Source organism: Mustela nigripes, chromosome 3 (assembly GCF_022355385.1).
Source record: "Mustela nigripes isolate SB6536 chromosome 3, MUSNIG.SB6536, whole genome shotgun sequence".
Classification (NCBI taxonomy): Eukaryota; Metazoa; Chordata; class Mammalia; order Carnivora; family Mustelidae; genus Mustela; species Mustela nigripes.
Window position 1 is genome coordinate 85326067 of NC_081559.1, and position 22030 is coordinate 85348096.

Genomic DNA, 22030 nt, shown 5'->3' on the forward strand with positions numbered 1-22030 from the left:
GCTGCTCTTTTTCCTTCTTTTTTTTTAATAAAGTTGACATACAGCATACAGGTATACAGCATACTGATTCAACATTTATATATATCATGACATGACACCCATGATAAGTCCAGTTATCATCTGTCATCATACAGAATTATTACTGTATTATTGACAATGTTCCCTAAGCTGTACTTTATATCCCCATGACTTCTTTATTTTAGAAATGGATGTTTGTACCTCTGGATCTCCTTCATCCATTACCCCTCTGGCAACTACCCTCTACCTTCTGACAACCACCAGTTTGTTCTTTGTATCTATGAGTCTGTTTCTGCTCTGTTTTATTTTGTTCCTTTGTTTTTTAGATTCCACATATAAATGGCAGGGGTAGAAGCTGCTCTTGTTGTGGAGGGTAGGGTGCCTGCCTCAGTGAGTTCACCAGGGAATGTGGGGTTGGGGTGAGCAGTGATGGCATGGTACATGGAGAGAGTCAAAAATGGCACCCACCAGCACCAGGCCAACTAGGTAGAAGGAGAGTAAGAAGGGCGGTACCTGACAGTTTTCTGTTCCTAAGGAAAGTTCCTACAGATGTTTGCCCTTCCGGCACATGCCCTAAAATGAGTCAATGAATCTCCTTCACATATGACCCAAGTGCTTTTCAAATCAGCATCTCCGGAGTGGGTCTCAGAGTGAGGGAGTTTGTGTACAAACCTTTAAAAGTGGAGTCTTTCCTATAGCCCTTCAGCTCTCCTAGACTTGACCCCACTGGTTTTCAAGGCTGTGTATTACAGGGACTCATCTTTCTAGTGGGAGCTCCATGGCTAGGGTGCCTGATGTGGTCTTTAAACTCCTCGCTGTTCAGGGAGAACCTTCATATTTGTGATATCCCTCCCACTTGTGGGTCACCATGCCGGGGCTACGCACCCTAACTAGACCACATCTCTGGTCCTCCTATCTGTCTTGATGTGGCTTTTTCTTTTTACCTTTAGTTGTGAAAGACCTGTTCTGCTTGTCTTCAGGTCGTTTTCAGAGACAGGTGTGCCATAGGTAGTTGCGGTTTTGGTGTGTCCATGGGAGGTCAGCTTAGGATCTTCCTCTTCTGCCATCTTGATTCCTGGACAGTAGGCTCTAGTTATTATCTTCTTAATTGAATCGAGGCAAAGAACATGGAAAGTGAGAGGAACAAGCTGTTATTTATGCAACAAAGGCTATGAAGCAGGACCAAAGGCACCATGAAGAAGACATTCCACATTTAGCTTCACCTAGAGGTGATCAAAGACTCTGGAGCCACACTTCCGATTTCTAAGCCCAGTTCCACCCTGCCCCTTAGCAGGGTGATATGTGGTGATATAGGTGATATGTGATATGTGTGATTGTGGGCATGTTATTACCCTTGCCGCAGCTCCTTTATCTGGAAAATAGAAATAAAATAGCATCTACCTTATAGGGTTTACTCTCGCTAAAACATGTAGAAAATATAAATATATATACTATTGTTTTGGCTTCAGAATACTTTGTCTTAAAACTGTCTATGTCATTAGTACATAAACCATGAAACTGAATTTGGATAGATTTGTTAATTGTAAGCTTGCTCAATATTTGATATCTGGAGTTGGAAAACAAAATAAGTTGGAAACTGCCTAACCAATATAAACCTCAGTGATATCTTCAGGGAGTTTAAAATTATAATCTTTAATAATTGATCCTTTCATGTAATTCTAGCTTAGATCTATGTCTAGGTATCTTTAACTTTTAGGTTCATGAGCTTATTTATCTTCTTGCTAAAGTTCAAAATCTAATTTCTAACACAGGTTACTTACTGTAATAAACTCTACGAGCTTTAAAATGACAAGTTGAAAGATACAATTTTTTAGAGTTATGAATTAATAGCCATATATGTCAAAGACTTTGAAAGTGCCAACTTTTTCATATTTATAGATATATTATTGAAATGATAAAAAATGAACTGCGGAAAGAGGAAAGAACTGAGAACCACATACAATGAATCAAACATACTTAACAAGACATGTACAGACACTTTGGTGTGCATCTCTTTTATTACATTACATTAATCAAATACCGCTAAAGACATCCATCTGAGCAAAGTGTCACAATAATATTCTATAAAAACATTCTTTTGAAAAGAGTCCATCCTGACAGCCATATCAACTATATTGTCTTAAGTGATAGCCAGACCCACATTTCTCAGAAATTAAGACAATTTAAGTGTGTGCCTCTTGAGCTCCCTTCTCTCTCCCCACCCACTTACTTCCGCCCCGCCCCCAAAGTTGGTTTTTTTTCAAAGAAAATAATTTATTTAGAGAAAATGCACAAACTCTGGTAATGACTCATAAAAACCTGGCTTTCGATGATTTAAGTTTTTTTCTGAAAGCAGGATATCAATTTTTCTCATTTTTGAAGTTTCACAAATTATAATAGAAAATTATGATTATTTAGCAACATAATTAATCTGACCTTAAGAGGACTTTTTCCTAATGTAACATAGAAATGATGGTTGTACATAGTTGTAATGAGGTATCTTTTCATTTTCATATTGATAAACTACCTGAGTATTGCAATTTTTATACGTAACTGCTCATAATGTGTGTTTGGATTTCTCTGCTTAAATTCTATTGTATTCTATTAGAGTCCTACTTTATAGAAAATGAAATCTATCTCTTAATATTCTAATTAATATTGAGATGAACGCATATGATAGCACATAGGTGAGGAAAATGAGAAATCTCACAGGATCTGTAGCCATCAGGCTATACAAAAATCATAGTATATTACAAAGTCCTTTTTGTTATAGTCAGATATTTCAGGGAAAGTGACAACATGTTAAAAAACACAACTTTTTTTTTCTTTAAATAGCTCATGTAACTCATCTTATACATTCAGACAAAATTTATAGTTCTCTATTCTTACATTTTGGTTTTGCCCTTTCTAAATTAACAATAAAGGTACCAATTTTATGTTTTTTACCCTGAAGGAAAAAAATCTTTAAAGACCTTTAGGGCTAGACATTTTCCTTAATTACTATGTAGCTGAACAATCAAAAATCTAAAAACTGGAAGCTAGTGACTGGGTGGGTGACTGACTTTAATATCTTTATTTTTAGGGAAACATAAGACAAAACTGATGGCAGGTAGAAAGAGGACAAAAGTGTCTACAAGCTGCTTAGTCACCTATACATTAAAAGCATTTGGAAAAAGGGCAAATTAAGCCAATTACACCTTTGTTTCCATATAAATTCAATTTTCTCTTTCAGTTTGAAAACACAGTTTTAATATTATACTATCCCCTGCCCTGGGAAAAAAAAAAAGCACCCAACAAATAAGCAAGTAATTTTTCCATTTGATGTAATATAGCTAGAACCCACTGTTCTAAAATTATAGTAACTGTATAGAAAGAAAATCTGAGGTACAGACATGATGACTTTTTAGACCGTGTTGGGGTCACCTCCAAAATCTGGTTCTCTTATTATAAGACACCTATACAAGTTCTTTCTCTTCCAGTCCTCGGCACATTCAGTTACCAGCCCCACTTTTTCCTACCACTGTATTACCAACCTAGTAAATTCTATGTATGACTAATCTCTATTGACCTTGACCTACTAGATTTCTTACTTGTATGTAAAAAAACATGACAGCCTGGTTTAAAAAAATGAAGTCATTCTCATCATTCAGTCCAGTAGGTCAAGTCCCCAAACTAAAGCAAGTTCTCCCTTCAGATTTTCCATTGAACAGCTAAATCTATTTTACTCTGATTAGCTTTCAAACTTTTTTAAAACTCATCATTTAATTGTATTAGTATTCTCGATGTCAGAACGCAATTTTATTTGATACTGTTTAAACTGAAAATAAACTTTACCAGGAAATCATGTTAATTTTCTTTAAGTACTCTGGAAAAACACAGAAGGTTTTGAATTCAAACAAATATAAAATGTATTTATGATTTGGATTTTTACCAGTATAAAGTATGTTTTTGGCTATTAAATCTTATGACCACAATCGATTCATCTGTGCTATATGAGAGATTAATAAGAGTGATAATTTAAGCATTTTTCTCTAATCCTGACTACAGTTCTGCAAGCTAAGTACATTACTCTTAATTTGCCAGCAAGGGTATGGAGGTTGAGTTGGATGTCTGAGGTTGCAGTAGTAGTAGGTAGGCAGAGCCCAAACTGAATAAAATCCAGGCCTTTCCAGCTCCTAAAGTATGTTCTTTGGAACCTACTGGACTGCTGGCATGAGAGAGAGTCAGTCAATTCTCCTTAACAATGACTTATTAGAACCAGTGAGTCAGTGTTCAAAGAAGTTCTCCACTAAAACTAAGTTTGAAAGAGCCCCAGAAGGTTGGCCCAAGGAGGCCTTCACCATTTAGGAAAAGCTCAAAACCAGGCAGGCATTGTGTGGGGCAATTTCCAAAGACGTCATCCTTTAACTCTTTGGACACAAGAATCCCAAGAAAATTTTCAAAGCCAAATAACATTTGTTGCATGGTTAAGCACACCTTTGCTTTTTTTTCCCCCCCTCTTTACTAATCTAAGAAGATTACAAAAAGAAAAGGTACCAAGTAAAAAATAATAATAATAATTTAAAACAGAGTTCATCAACTAGCATCACCCTGTGACCTAAAACCAGGCCACTGGCTTTTGTTTTGTTTTTGTTTTTGTTTTCCCCTACACAAAGATTTTATTTTTTCCAATTAGTTTCAAAGCTCCAAAACAGGATATCTTCCCATAAGATTCCAGATTTCTGGCTCCTCTTAAGAATTTAGGCAATCTGGATGCAAGAATATACAATGGAGAAAAGACAGTCATTTTAATAAATGGTGCTGGGAAAACTGAACAACTACATGCAAAAGAATGAAGCTGGCCCACTTTCTAAAACCATACACAAAAATAAACTCAAAATGAATTAAAGACTTAAATGTGAAACCTGAAACCATACAAATCCTAGAAAAGAACAGAGGCAGTAATTTTTCTGACATTGGCCATAGCTTCGTGTTTCTAGATATGTCTCCTGAGGCAAGGGAAACAAAAGCAAAAACAAACTATTAGGACTACACCAAAACAAAAAGCTTTTGCACAGCGAAGGAAGCAATCAATGAAATGAAAAAGCAATCTACTGATTGGGAGAAGATATTTGCAAAGGATCTCTCCAACAGGAGTTAATATCCAAAATATATAAAGAACTTATATAACTCAGTACCCCAAAACAAACAACCCAATTAAAAAATGGGCAGAGGACATGAATAGACATTTTCCCAAAGAAGACATGCAGATGGCCAACAGACACACGAAAAGATGCTCAACATCACGCATCATCAGGGAAATGCTAATCAAAACCACCATGAGATGTCACTTTACACTTGTCAGAATGGCTGAAATCAAGAAGACAAGAAATACCAAGTGCTGGTGAGGATATAGGAAAAAAGGAACCCTTGTACACTGTCGATCAGAATATAGTGGTATAACTACTATGGAAGATAGTGTGAAGTTTCCTCAAAAAATTAAAAATAGAAATGCTATATGGTCCAATAATTCCACCACTGGGTATTTACCTAAAGAAAATACAAACACTAATTCAAAAAGATATATACAGCCCTAAGGTCACTGAAGCATTATTTATAATAGCCAAGATATGGGAGCAAGTCTCCATCAATAGGTGAATGGGCAAAGAAGATGCGGTATACACACACACGCACACACACACACACGCACATGTAGCTATGGTGGAATATTATGCAGTCATTTAAAAAAGATTAAGTTCTGCCAGTTGCAACAACAGGAATGAAACTAGAAGTATTACAGTAAGTGAAATAAGTCAGATTGAGAAATATAAATATCATATGATTTCAGTCATATGTGGAATTCAAAAAACAAAACAAATGAAGAGCCACGCAAACAAACAGAATCAAAATTGCAAATACAGTGAACAAACTGATGATTGCCAGAGGGAAGGGACTAAGGTGGGTGTGCAAAATCGGGGAAGGGCAGTGGGAGACACAGGCTTCCAGTTGTGGAATGGATAATTCATGAGAATAAAAGGCACAGAATAGGGAATACAGTCAATAACATTGCAAGAGTGATGTGTGGTGACCGATGGTAGCTACACTTGCAGTGAGTGATGTAGGAAATGTTGCGGTTCAGAGCCCACAGCCAAGAAAGAGTTCTCGAAATATCTTTTGGTGCAAAATTCTGGTTTTGTTAAAGCTCAGAGACAGGACCCATGGGCAGCAAGAACAGCCAATTATATTCTTTCAAGTTGAGAGGGCGTTAGGGATAGTGTAAGTCTCTAAAGAATTTTGGAAAGTTTCCAGGACCTTGTGGGGGCTAGCTATTGTTAGGAAAAGGTCATTTATTACTGTCTAGTAAAACCCTAGTCATGAGACCCTTCAGATATGTATTGGTGGGCCATATGCCTGAAGGATGATTGCCAACATGTATCTTGGGAAGTAAAGATAAAGGAAGTTTCCAAAGGAATTTTTAGATGTTAAAGTAGACTTACAGGATCCTGGGGGGTCAGGCCATGATTGCCTCCTGCCCTTACCAAAGTATTAACATTGAGGCAGCTGAGTTCCTAGAGGGATGTCACTCTGCCTATTTCAAGGAATTGTCAATGAGCTGTAAGTAGTAAGTATATATATATTTTTTTTTCTTTCTTTTGCCTTTGTTTCCCACATCAGTGAGCACAGCATAACTTATAGAAAAGCTGAATTACTATGTGCTCACCTGAAATTAATATAATATTATACATCAACTATACTCAAATAAATTTTCTTTAGAGAAGTATTAGAAATTCTGTCTTCTCTATGTCCATATTCTAGCAATTGGCTGGAGCAGAATGGAATTCATTCAAGTTTAGAGAAACCACAAGCTCTCCGGCTCACTATTACTTCCTCCCTCCCATCCCACTCTCTCAGTATGTTCCATTATGTTACTCATTGGTACCCCATACGGACTTTTGTGTGTGAGTGCTGGTCTGACGTCTCTATAAGATCTGTCGGGGACCGCCTCCGGCCGGGAAAGTCCCCGCCATTACAAGATGGCGCTTGGCTCACTGCCAGCAAAATACACTGCAAGTAAACAATGAACTTTCTGGTGAAGCCCGCCTAAAGGAGGACATAGTCATTGGCTGTTTCAAATTTAATCAGCATAGTAACAAGACTCTCATTGGCTCTCCCCATTGCTTGGCCCCTTATTGGTCACCCTGCTGCATATAAGCTAAGGAAGTTGACGAAATAAATGGAATGAAGCATTAACACCATACCAGGCTGATTGTCGTTCTTGAGGGCCGAGGGCAACAAAGATCCTTAGAGAAGTGACCCCGTCTCAGTTTCTCATAGTCTCTTTACCCAGCCTCTCTCGTGTCAACACCACGGGCTTTCCATGATGTGGGGGAAATCTCATAAAAGAGAAAGAAGTAGGCTATAACCAGGAAGCAAAATCTGGCTTTGAGGAATTCATGCTTCTTTACAAACAAGCGGAGCTGCCATTACTCTCTGAATCCCAGTTTTCTAGTGCAGAAGCTGAAACTGAGAGGTTGGTTTGATTCCAGAACAGCAAAGAATTTCTCAACAGGCACCATCTCTCCCAGTAGGAGCAGCAGGCAGGTAAAGTAACCTGCCACTTCTCAATGCCTCTGTGGACCCCTCAGGGAGGATGTGGGGCTAAAAGAAGCAACAAATGGGGAGATGCTCTATTCGGAAAGAGATTCCCTGGCTGTGTGCCTTCCCTTTTCTCCACCTGCATCCATATAGCGCTCCACCCCACCCCATGACTGTCCCACTCATCCGGACTTTAAAAGAGAGCAAGCACTCAGAAACAATTGGCAGGTGATTTCAGTTTATTACCTGCCTGCCACGCTAATTACTAGCCATTACCTTCCAGCAGCACACAGTTTGGTACGGTTGTGAGACACAGGAAGGGTTTACTTAACTGGAAGGATCATTTTTCTCAGACTGAAGAATGCCAGCATTGGCAGCCTCATGCCTATCAGTGTTACGTAACGATCAGCTGGCACTCACTCTGTGAGGATTATCCTTGAAGAGGTGCACACAGGCATCTCACTCAGAAAAGACCAGAGGAATAGCCGTAGTCATCATTTGCTTCAAATTTCACATCGTTCTGTACTAAGGGGGGGGGGAAAAAAATACAAATCCCATCTTGCAGTGTTCCTAACCAAAATGACTCTGAAAACATACAAAATACAGAGTGAATACAACTCTCTCACTTTAGAAGTGCATCTTAGAATGCATTCAGTTCTAGGTTGCCATCTATGATTACTCATCAATAAGATGATTCCGCCACAATCCTAATTTCCACTTGCAGAATGGGTATTGCTAATATCTGTAAATTAGGGATGTCCCTATTAAATGAAGATCCATCAAAAATGGTCATTTCTAACCCATACCACATATAAACTGTGACACGAGGCATAAAAAAAAATTGTAATACTTTTCAGTTACCTTTTAAATAATAAAAATCCCAGTTCTACTGCCTTCGTTTTAAGTTTGATTTTATGTTCTTGTGCACCAGTCTCAGCCAGATGAACAAGGGAATGTATAGCTTTTCAATTCACCTAGTTAAAACCCCATTATTTTACTCTTCTGTAGCTTGGCAATGAACAAAGACATACCAGGTATGTCACTCATTGTATTTTGCCAGACCTTTGAGGATAATTTACAGGATTTTCCAAAATGACACTTCCTTTTTATGCAGCAGCTTGACCATAAAGACAGAACACTCTTCTGACTGCAAATACAGCAATTATACCAAGTTATGCTTTGACACTGTTACCACAGGCAAGTGGCCAAAGAGCATCCACAGTCAAAATATCTAAGCAAGTTAACAAGCTCCCTTTACTCTCTACAGAGCGGAAGAAGAAAGGGAATCCAGCCCCTGAGAAATGTTAAAATGAAGGAGAAAAAAAGACTGTTGGTGTTTGTTAAAGAAAATGGTCTCAGTGTCTTGGGCTGATCAAGGTGTAGAATCTGAGGCCCTGACAGATGCCCAGGCCTACGTTTGACAGGAAGCCTTTTTCCAGGTCAGATCTTCTTTGATGATCTCAACTAATGAATGACTCCAGTCTGCAAGGCCTTGCATTGGGGCTCCACCTTGCTTTCATGGTTTGGCCACACGGGTCTGCTCTCTCTCTCACCTCCCTCTCCCCCATCCCTCACAAGAGTGCATTCGGCCTCCTCTTTTCTCAATTCCATTTTATAAAATATCACCACATTTACCACACAAAAGACATCGAAACTAATTAAGTAAACTCCAAAGAACTATTACAAATCATTTCGCTTCAGCCAGAGATATCAGATTTAATTAGGTGATCGGTGTTGATGGAGTATAAAAACAAAAGCTATCTCCTGTTTGAAAAGGTTCAGGCCCTATAGAGACCCAGTCTTCCCACTATGACACAAATAATAATTGAGCACTTCTTAAAGAAAAAAAAGGCAGGCATGAAAAGAGTTTTCTGTTAGAGACAAAAGCTTTCAACTAAGGTTTGTTTTCTCTTTTTGCCAGGTGATTTAAAAACAAAACAAAACCAAAAAAAACCCACACCATCTACAAAGAAATAGCTATAACCTACATTGCTATCACCATGACACAGAATAGAAAGTGGTTCTAACAAGCATAATTTTTGCAAGTGATTAATCCAAACCTATTTAGCCAGTCATCTTCAATGATTATCAACAGACTTGGTTAAGAGCACAATGAAAATAGTTCATTTTCCCCAGGTTACCCATCAAACTACATCTTTTTTTCAGCATATTAAACAAAAGACTCAAATTCAAAGTTAATACAGCAGTTAAAAGATGTGAAATTTAGTGTAATAGGTAGATAGGTTGTTTGTAAGGAAAGTGGGAGAAAAACTGGAGTTTCTACTTGGCTCCACTTCAAACCAGCATCGTGAACTACCATGAGCCCTGTTTCTACCATTCATGAGGAACATGTTATTTTGATATATTGGCAATAAATAATATAGGATGGGGTAATTATTTCCAAATCAATCTTTATCATGAATTATTTGACAGTCTCCAATATACAGACGTATTAGATTTTAAAAGATGATATTCTTTCCAAAGAAAGTTTACCTTTATCACAGTATTTATTAGATTAAAAGTTAAAAATGTGATGCCACTTTTTAAATTTTCATAACACAGACTTATGACAGCCAGACTTCTTATAACAATGAAAATCTGTGTCATGATGGTCTTAACTGTTTCTCCAACACACGTGTACACATTAACAGACACATTAAGAGATTATCTGCACATTGGTTTCTCCACGGTCAATAGGAGATCTCTTTTGATTCAAACTGGTATTATGGTTTGAAGCTGGTCTGAATAATGGCTTTTTTATATGCTGTTGTTAAACAATTCTCTGGAATTTCTATCCAACAAACGCTCATAACTTTATACGGTGGAATGGCCTTCAAGCAAGCCTGAAACCGTCATGCAAGTTACCAAAAAGGCCAATGCAATATTTCCCGAGTTTAAGTACACCTCAAAATTCCTTCCTTTAGCTCCTAAAATGTTGAAAGGAAAATAATTTTCTACGCTGGCATTTAAATGGTACCATTCCATGTGAAAAGAGTTACTAAGACATTTGTTGGAAGTCAACAAAAATAATTCGGACATATTTTGAACTTATTTTATCTGACTCCTCGACATTTAATTTGGTGTGAAAAACGGCAACGGTCGAAAACAGATGTGAAGGGGCTAAGTATACAGCAGAGGTCAAAACAAACATAAAACACCGCTTCCATTTCTAAAAGAGGGGGAAAAAATGATTCCTCCAGCAACAGGTTCTATGTTAAACCTGTTTTTTTATTGTTCTGCTTGGGATATCTGTAGACTGCGCAGTCCACCCTGTCTGCCGCGGAGCAATACCTCTCAGCACTGGTAATTTAAGACTTTCTTCTCTGTAATACACTGAACCATCATAACCTGTCTCTTCCCATTTAGTTTAACCTACAACCACCACATACTGATTTGGCTGTGTGTGGCTTTTTCTATTGCCATTTATTACTCTGCTCGACTCCTGAAATTCTGTTTGCAATTTAAGGCCACAAATTAGAAGCGTAAGTCATCTGTTTCCTATAATCCCCCTGTCAGGACTGGAATCACATTTGGAGCTCAGCACTGAGTCTGGGCCCGGGCCCTCACAGACTTTCTGATTGGCTGGCCTCTCTAAAAGCTGCTGTGGAATAAATAAAATGCTCTGGAAAATCGAGCTTTTTGCCCTCCCCTCCCCAAGAAAAAAGGATGAAAGCAAAGGAACCGAGTTTCTAGTATTTTTCTTCTCCCTTACGTAATTCTCAAATCAATTGCTACAACGGTAGGTTGTTGATTTGCCGGGGATCCCCCCCCCCAATAAATAGCAGAGCTGAATATTATTTTTTAAGGACAAAATGGGAAGTATTGAAGATTCCATGGGAAAGAAAAGTATAATCCTGCCTCAGTCAGCTATGTATTTTTGCTACATGTGGGATATCTTTTATATAAGTCCTGCCATTTCTCTTACAAAACACATTTCTTTTTTAGATTGCAGATGTACTAATTAGCTGGATGTTTTTTTAATAGTGTCATAGAGCTTTTGCTAAGCTAAAAAATCTATGAAATCCTCGTCCCCTCATTCTACCAGGCTTTCACTTTTAAAATATTTTGGCAAATTTTACTTACTATCCCTGGATTTTATTATTTATTTCAAGAATCAAATATGAAATTAGTTTGCCTTTGTAAAACGCATTCATCCTTTAAACAACATTAGAATTTCAAAAATTTGGGACTAGGAGTGTTTCTTCTTTCCTTTTTCTTCCTCAGTTCATTTTAATAGATTTCCTACTATCCCAGCTGTGGCTTTAGACTCTCAACATTTCCTATTTTAAAATCTTCCCATTTTCTTTCTGTTATACTTTCAGTGAACAACATACCAGATTATATATTAAAAACAGCAAGATTCAAAATATAAATGGAAAGAAATACCGAATAGCCACAGCTAAGACCATACTCTGAGTTCTCAGTGCAATTGTGAACAGCCACTGGGCTTTAAAAAATCATTAGTGAACAGGAATAAAATCCAACAGACTGACTCATGTTTATTAATATACTTACACTAGCTATACCTGGGCCAAAAGGTTGGAAATAGATGGATCAATATTAGCTGAATGTCCCAAAAGCAGAGTTTGTATTTCAACAGAGAACAGAGTTTAATGTGGGAAATTATATATGCGATGCAAGCTACATTTTAGCCAAAAATAAAAATTAAGTTAAAAAATAATAACAAATGACTTTAAGAAAAATAAGAGAACTTAAAGGGAAACAAAAGAATCATAATACTAAATCATTTTAAAGGTATGTGATTATTTACAGAACCACTTCTGGAAATGTTTTGTGCTTCTGCAACTTAAATTTTTTTTTTTTTTTTAACATCAGTTTTTGCAGGCTGGTAGTCTATAGTGTGGCCTATGATGTCTGGTAATTTAAAAGAAACAAAGGAGGAAAACTGGCCAAGACGTTGAGGTTTCAAAAAAAAAAAAAAAAAAAAAAAACAAATAGCTACTGTACATGCGCACTCTATTTTCTAGTTTTTTTTTCCAACTATACTTTCTGTGTTGCAGATTTATTTAATAAACAAATGCATCTTCTGGGCCCATAATACACAAATGCATGCTACTGTTAATTCATTTACAGAATGCGCCGTGATGGCCCCTGAGCAAAAGAGCAATCTTGTTATAATGAATGTGTACTATTCTTAATAAGCACACTGTAGCAACGACCCGCACTGCACACAAAAGCACACCCAAACCATTTGGTTTGTTCCCAGAGCTCGGACACCAGCACCACTATTAAATAGCTGTGCGCTGGGAGAGCAATCCAGTATTGGCATGCAAATGAGCGCACGAAGAGGCCAGATGCTGCTCTTTAGAAAGGAAAAGTGCCTCCGCTCAAATTTAGGGGGAGAGAGAACCTGTGAATGTTGCAAGGGCAGGGCAGTTTCGAGATTGTGCTCCATTATATTTCTGACAGGGGTGGGACTGCCGGTGGGATGAGCCTAGGACGGATGAATAGAACAGAACTTTTTGCAAACACAGGAGCATTCAAGCACTCCCGTATTTCCATGGGTTCCCCTAGAGATTGCCCATGACATTTTTGGTTTTGTTTGTTGTTGTTGTTGTTGTTGTTGTTGTTTTCTTTCTTTCGGCTTTTTCATGCCTTCCTCTCAGGTCCAGAATGATAACTCCAGCACTGAAAACCTGAGAGACCTCATCTCTCCTTTTCAAGTTCACAGTACCACCATGAATAGGAGTTCAGTAATTCTCAAAAGCTTTATCATTCCGAATAAAATATTAAGTTATTGAAAAGAACGTGAAATCTTTTTTCTCCAAATGAGCTCATCATGCATGATATTCATCTGTGCTTGGTGAGCTTTCATAATTTGTAGTGGGCAGATGACCCATTCCTGGCTGCCTTTATCTTATCATAACATTTGACTGCCCGGAGGATAGAGGAGTAGGAGGGAAGCCAGTACTCGAGACACTGAAACTGGCCTCACAAAAACTTTGGTAGACTGTGTTCCAACCAGAATCAAGACCTTCCTTTTCCTGTTGGCTCATTTTTCATGTCCTCTTCTTCTCGATGTTTAGGGAGTCATTGATTTATTTGATTTCTTAAAGATAGTAGGAAATGATAAGGATTATAGTCATGAGTATGTGTTCTGAGAAAAGGACTAATGAAAAAGAAGCGTGAACACCCATACTTAGGAAAATTCACAAGGGTAAGTAACAGGATTCCTGTGACACTGAAAATTAAAATATATAGGTGTAATATGTCTCCTTTATAATAATGGCATTTGGGGGAGGGGGCACCTGGGTGGCTCAGTGGGTTAAACCACTGCCTTCAGCTCAGGTCATGATCCTGGAGTCCTGGGATCAAGCCCTGCATCGGGCTCCCTGCTGGGCAGGGAGTGTGCTTCTCCTTCTGACCTTCTCTCCTTTCATGCTCTCTCTCTCTCAAGTAAATAAACAAAATCTTTAAAGATAATAATAATAATGGCATTTGGGGATGAGACCTTCCTCTACCCTCATTGTTAATCATGTAATAATAGAATTTACCATATAATTCCAATAAACATTTATTGGTATTTATTATTATTTATTTATTATTATTTATTTATTATTATTGTGCTGGATACTGCACAAAGCTCTACGAAGAGCTGTAAGTCACAGGAAACAAAATGGTGGCTTGTAGTGGCCAAATCTACACATTAAACCTCCTGATCATAGTTTATTAATTATAACCCCACAGTAAATAAATCTTCTATGCAGAAGTGCTGACTTTAGTGAAAATAGAAATGACTATAAATATATCCAGTGAGAGTATATCCATTTAATTCTTAGTCGATCATAGCAGTCTCTAAATTTCTGAGCAGCCCTTTCCTATCAGTCAAGTGGTCCATAAAATTCATCCAAACATTAATAAATATGTATTGAGCCCAGTATAGTTTCCTAGGGCTGCCTGGATAACAAAGTATCAGAAATCGAGTGGCTTAAAATAACAGAAATGTCTTCTCTCACGGGTCTGGAGGCTAGAAATCCGAGATCAATGTGTTGGCAGGACCACACTCCCTCTGAAAGCTGGAAGGGAGGATGCTTCTTTGTCTCTTCCAGCTCCTCAGAGCCCCTGGTGCTCCTTGGCAAGTGGCAACATGACTTCAATCTCGGCTTCTATCTTCACATGGCCATATCCCCTTGATGTCTCTGTCTGTATCGCTTCTCTTTCTATAGACACTGGTCATATTGGATGAGGCCTACCCTAGGTCAGTATGATCTCATATCTGGATTACATCTACAAAGACCCTATTTCCAAATAAAGTAACCCTCCCAGGTACAGAGCATTAGGACTTCAACTTCTTGGGGCAGGGGGTGGAATTTAACCCATTACAAGCATTTACTAAGTACCAGGCAATTGCACTGGGGAATTTTTATCACTTTATCCTGAAAGAATCCTGTGAAATCTGTTGTGGAATTCATTAGCAAAATGTTGTTGAAGATACTCTTACTTCATCATAGAGAGTCATCTCTTTGCAAATTCAGGAAAAAGTGTCCTCAGACTCAGTATGAAGAATCAAGGTTCTTCCAGTTGTCTCTGAATCATTTTAGATGCTATTAGTCTCATAACTGATCTTATTTCTTTCTTTAAGTTGGCTGCTAACAAGTTAAGAATCCAATTTGGACCCACCACAAATAAGTATGTAATAACCTCATAATTGTATTTTATATTTTTCTATCTTATTTTATTTTATCTTATCTCTATCTTATTTTTCTACTTACTTCTTTTTGTCACCTACAGGTTTTTATCTTTTTTAAAAAAGATTTTATTTATTTATTTGACAGTGATCACAAGTAGGCAGAGAGAGAGGAAGGAAAGCAATCTCCCCAGTAAGCAGGGAGCCCAATCCAGGGCTCAATCCCAGGACTCTGAGATCATGACCCAAGCCAAAGGCAGAGGCTTTAACCCACTGAGCCACCCAGGCACCCCACTTACAGGTTTTTATCTTGTCCATGCATTTTGGAAATGATATTAAATGATTCATTTTGGAGCAAATTTATTATAAATAACTTACTACAAAGAAAATATTTAATAGGAGAGACCCAAATGAATTTCATTTTCCCTAAAACAAAAACAATTTAAAAGCCAAAATACACTGTGAAAATGAATGCATTCCAAATACTAACTTATCTGTTCTCAATGAGTAAGAATAACCAAGTATTAATGATAACATCATAGGACATTTATAAGCTAGGTTGAATCCTCACGTAATACTAACACTAGGGGGAAAACTTTGAAGAAAAGTTTCTGAAAACTTCTGTATGCCCTATAATGAATGAAAAAGAAAACAAAGGGACTAACATGATCACTTGCTTCAGGTATCTGAAAGCTATCAATAGCAGATAGAAGAAGCATTGTATTTCCAGAGTCAGATTAGTATCAGTAAGTATAGATATTACAAAACAGAGTGAAAAGAACTAATAATTCAAGATGATCAACATTAGAAATGATTGTGCCATTCTCAACTCTCCATTATTAGAAATGTTTGAGCTAAAGCACATCATCAGTCAGGGATCTGAAATAATGGATCTCAGTATTAGTAATTATTTGGCTCTAGGAACCAAATTTCCTTCCATCCAACTCCAAAAGCCTACGATCAATGATTAATAAAAACATACTGCCATTGTTTTATTACAATTGGACCCATTTAAACAATTCCAAAATTTATAATAATTTCACAATTAGAAAAGAGCTAGACATAGTAATAGGTCTATCTAGGCACCAGTTGTGTACCAAAACTTCCTTTCTACAATTGTACTGCAGAACACAACCACAAAATAAAGAATTTGGATAAGCAGGCTGTATATCATCTCACCAATTTCAAAAAGAAGCAACTAAATTTTAGCAAGAAAAAAATCGTCCAATGACATGAATGAAATCTATATAGCATAACCAGAATTATAAATTGCCAGCTCTGTGATTATAATGGAGATACAGCCATACCACCTTCCAAAGAATCAGAAAATCATGACAACCGTTACCCAACCATTCAACTCAAACCATATGTGACTTCTTCTTAAGCAATATCCAAACATCTAGTTTCCAAATCCAGTCAGTGAAAGGCATGGGGTAACCCTGTGGCTCTTTAGGTGATGACTATGAATGTGCTCCAGAGTCTCCCAACTTTCAGGCCATATCTGTGCACCTTGGCCATTGTTATAACTCAAGGTTTTTCCTACTCGCCTATCACTGAGCCAAATTTCCATATGGCAGGATGCTAGGACTCACCTGGTCATCTCCCTATAAACAGGTCTACTGTGCTGTGCTGCCCTTTGATTCCTGGGTTTTCTTTCGAATGCATGTGCACTCAGTTTAGTAGATGAGATCATTATTCCTTTTTTCCCTTTTCCTGATGGATGACAAACTATTGCAACAAAAACTGAGCAGTCCCTTCATGTTATTTCTGGCTTTACCAGTGACCTGCTCTGTAACTTTACCCAAGTCACTCACTCCTTCTACGGACAGGGTCCTTCAGTGGTAAACCGGAGGTTGTTAGTTTCAGATCATATTCAGGTCAAACTAAAATCTGCACAGGAAAGCTCCTATAGACAAGGAAAAGTATTATCAGTACTGTTGCTGTTTGACCAATACAGCTGCAGAACTTAAAGATTTAAGGTCTCCCCATGGATTTCACTGTGGCCTCCAGAATCTGAGATTTAATTTTAAAAGAATTAAATTTCCAGTCTGCTTTCCAGGGGTAACTGTGAAAACGTATGCTGACAGACTGTTGTCTTCAGAGGCAAAATCCAGACACACTAAGACAATGCCACAGCTTGAACAGGGGTGACCCTTTCCCATTCATCTTAATGGAGTGTTAAACTTGAAGCCTAATTAGGTCCACTTAAATGCCAACATTATTATACTTTTCTCTGCTTATCTTCATACCAGAAACAATCAACTAATGCACTCATTTAATCTGAGTGCGTGCAACGATCACATCCAGACACCCTGTCATTTTGATAGTCTCCTCTGCAGTCATAAAAGTACAAGTTTTAAACTTCCACTTGGTTGTTTTTAATTATCCACATAATTAGATTACTTTCTATTACCTTGAAATTTTAGAGGTGAGACTGTATACACATATATATAACATTCGTAAGGCAGTGGAGCCTGATGGCTATTCCCATAATGAGAAGCTGGTATCAAACTTGCTCCCAGGATAACAAACTAAGATGTGTTAAATGAAAGATTCCATTCCTGCCCTTCAGAGAAGGCTCACAGTTTATCCTTCGTATATGCGCCTAAGCTTTCAACATTCCCCTTCTGATTCATCATTGCTGTGTGGACTCTATTTTAATGTTGAATCCTGTGACCAACCTTGGAAGAAATAGAATTAAAAAATACATAAATCCATGCTTGCCTATTTTGTAACTAGGAGGATCCAGATCTAGGCCCTTAATTCAAAGTCCCTGACTACCTTATAAAATATCTCGTAAAAGTATATTTATTTACTCATGGCTATAAGGAGATTAGTCTGTTTTTCTTTAATGGTCTCTGGGCCAAGATGGCATATAAGAAAAATTTCTGGAAGTTTGTCACACAGGCTTAGGGATAAAGACATCAGTGCATGTCTTCAAAATAGGACAAATTCTCACCCCTCTGCCTACACACCTCCCACTTAGGCTATACCCCATGTGCCTCAGCATCTGAATGTCAAAGAATATGAGGCTTAGAGGGACGTTTCCCAAAGGTGTCTGTAACAGACATTGCTAGTGCTCTCTTTGGTTTTCCAACCATTCCTAGGTACACAGAAAACTAAGTTCCTTAGCCCCTTTTGCAGTTGAGTGGGACTATGACTAATGCTGGCCAGTGGACTGGGACAAGGAGGCCACTTCAGGGAGGAAGTACTTAAGAGCCAATGCATAATCCCTAATGTTCTCTTTCACTGCTTAGACAAACCCTAAAGCCCCACGTCGAGAGAAAAGTGTCATGAGGTAGAAACAGCCCAGAATGTTTGGTTTCCAACTGGAGGACCCCTAGAGAGATGCCTGGGCCAGCAGAAGATCTGCATCACTGAAAATAACACTAAAATTTTGGTTAACCATTGAGATTGTAGTGTTGCTTGTTGCTACAATATTACCTAGCCTATCTGGTCTAAAACAATGTGTCAGAATTAATTTCCAAGCCAAATCTCCCTAGGTGGACTCCCACATGTAACTGTCATCTCTGCCTCCTTCTAGCTTACAAACAAAGGTTCAAGAATCATTCTGGACAGTCCAGCAAACTCCAGTTTCCTTCTTCGCTTTTGATTCCCTCATCTTTTGTACTTTGATCTTGAAAGATGTGAATCAAGTCACATCACTGGCTGCTTTTTTCCATCAAGAAAGAAAGATGAGAGAAGACTGTCACTCTCAATGCTCAGAGCATTTTCTAGAAATAGAGAATTGGCATCCAAAACCAGACCAAAGTCAGAGAGGGCTAGGTAAAAAGCTCTTAGGTAAAACCTTAAAATTCAAGTTTACATTATCCAAATAGACACTGGTACAAATGCCCATTGGCTAACTACAGAAATGGGGCACAATCCAGAGAGCCATTGCAGAGGACTGGAAGGACAAAAGATGTACATAATCTTTAAAAGGGGACTTAGTTGGGGCACCTTGGTGGCTCAGTGGGTTAAGCCTCTGCCTTCAGCTCAGGTCATGATCCCAGGGTCCTGGGATCGAGCCCCGCATAGGGCTCTCTGCTCAGCAGGGAGCCTGCTTCCTCCTCTCTCTCTGCCTGCCTCTCTGACAACTTGTGATCTCTGTCTGTCAAATAAATAAGTAAAATCTTTTTAAAAAGGGGGGGGGCTTAGTTAATAAAAATACCAACTTACCGACTTATATCTGAATTGAGCTAAGTGTAGGCTTCTCAACTTTGTAGGACTCAGCTCCTTCCTGACCCTCTCTTCTATCTACACACTCTCATTAGTGAACTCATCCATTCATTCGCTGGATCATGAGCTAACGAATCCAACATCTTGATCCCTAGCCATGATCATCCCCCAGAAATCCAAATTTGCATAACCAATCATTACTTGAGATCCTCATTTGTATGCCAAATAAAACTTTCAAAATTCACACACATGAAAGAGGAAGTATGAGTCCCTCTTCCCAATCCCAACTGACTTCTGCCCCAGGAATCTCCATCTCTGTAAGTAGCACTCATCTCCCTAGAGACTGAAACAATATTCAAGCACAGGGCTTCCCAAACTCTAATGAATATATGAATCACCTGGTGGTCTTCTAATTCAGTAGGTCTGAGTTATAGCAGATAATTCTGCATTTATAACAAGTTTCAAATGATGTGATGCTGCTGGTCCTCAAATCACATTATTGAATAGCAAGGACCTTGGAGATAATTCTTGGTGCCTCTGTTTCCCTAATGCACATTCTCTACACATATTCAATTGGTAAGGCCTAATCAACCACATTTTTCCAGAATCTATTTTCCAACTCACAACACCTAGTCAGTAGCACCATCACCTTTCCCCTGTACCACTGACATAGATGCCCATCTAGTCATCTGTTTCTACTTTGTCCCCCACTCTGTGGGGTGTTTTGTCCACTGCAGCAGCAAGATACCAATCACAACAGATCACTACTAGCCAAAAGTTTTGTCTTTCACACCTACACTTAAATCCCATTAATGACTTTAGAGTGGCCCCTGCCTGTCCTTCAGCCTCATCTGGTATCATTCATGCTCCATCCCAGGATGATCAAGCCACACCAATCTTTCATTCCTTAAATTTGCCCCTCAGTCCCACCTTGAGGCATTTTACACCAGCTGCTCCATCTGCCCTTGATCTTTCACATGGCTGGCTCCTTCTTGTCATTCAAATCACAGCTTAAATGTCATCCAGAATGACCTTCCTGAGCACCCAATAGGAAATAGCCACTCTGTAACCTGTCTTTTGGTATCAAATCACTGTTTTATTTCTCTGCACTTTACTTATGCCACGGGATATTTTTCTGGATTATTTATTTGCTCATGTTCTGTCTCTCTCCCTCCCTCCCTACCTCACTCTCAATCATCACTCGCTCTCCCCTTCCGTCTTCTTCTCTCCATCTCTTCCCACCCACACTGAGAGGGAAGCACCACGAGAGTAGAAACTATGCCCGATCTCGTCATGAGCCCTGCATCTAGGTCAATTCCTAGAATGTAGTAGGTACTCAACCACAACTTGATGTATGACGACATGAGTAAATGATTGAAGGAAAAGTTCTAGAGGCTACTGCAGAGTGAGAGGGGACATGCAAGTGCCTGGCATACAGACCTTCCACCTTGTCCTACAGGATCCTTCTTAATTTCTTATCTGAGTCCATCCAATTCCACATGGTATATTTACAAGTGAAGACGATCATCTGGGGGGTCGGTTGTCATCATTTTTGTCATCAGAGAACCTTGTGTTTCATCGTTTCTGCCACAAGTATTAGAATTCAGCTTATTTCAAAATAAGCCAGCCAGGTTCTTAAAGAGAGCAGTCCCTCTGAGCATGGACTTCATTTCCATGACTCTCCACTGGTCACTTTCACCCAAGAACTTTAACTTCCCACCCATCTATTATTTGAAGGGCTGGGGATTGAGGGTTGGGGTGGAGCTTACTCATAGAGATTTGAATATGCAGTTTGATAGGATTATTATAAAATATACACATGGAAACAAGGAGATTCTAATGGATTACAAAGTGTAGTCCCCCAACTGGTGCTATCTACGTCACCTGGGAGCTTGTTAAAAATGCAAATTCCCAGGCCCTGCCCCTGGCCTTCTGAACAGAAACGCTGGGGATTGGCCCAAGTAATCTCTGCTTTCAAGGTTCAGAAGATTCTGATGCCTGCTACAATTTGAGAGCTACCGACTCAAACCATTCGCACATACCACCATGACTTTCCATTGCTCAGGAAACACTCAAGAATACTTAGTCTATTCTTTGTTTCTTGAAGCTTATGGTGCCAGACTCGTGCTATTTTGTGCCCCTCTGAGCCATGCCTCATAGAATTGATAAAATCAAGCACTCTCTGCTCACAGCTACGTGAAAGGATGCCAAATATGCATATATATATATTTATAAAAGGATAAGGTGAAGTCTAAAGTTCAGTGCAGCAGATACCCTTTATATCTTGTCATCACAGACAAAGAGAAGGCAGAATAACTGAAGCAGCCCCTGCCCCCTCAGTTTGGTGGGAAGGAGCTGAAATGAACTCGGCACTCTGATTTCAATTGTATTAAAATTTTAAAAATTCATAAAAAATACTTAGTCTAGGCATTAAACAATATCCCAAAGAGTGACTCAGACCTGCACAAATTGAGTCTTAGCAAGCAGATATTCTGGAATGTTTGACTAACTGTAGTTTATCCAAGAAACCGGACTCAATCAAACTCCTTCACTCAACTTCTTTTTACCTTCTTTATCATTCTCTGTTGTTCCCTCCAATGTAGCTAACAG

General features: G+C 38.6%; 1 pseudogene; it reads left to right on the forward strand.

Annotated features, from left to right (window-relative positions):
* The first annotated feature begins 21569 nt into the window (after nt 1–21569).
* On the forward strand, nt 21570–21784 carry LOC132013043 (large ribosomal subunit protein eL38-like; annotated as a pseudogene).
* Nucleotides 21785–22030: the final 246 nt, after the last annotated feature.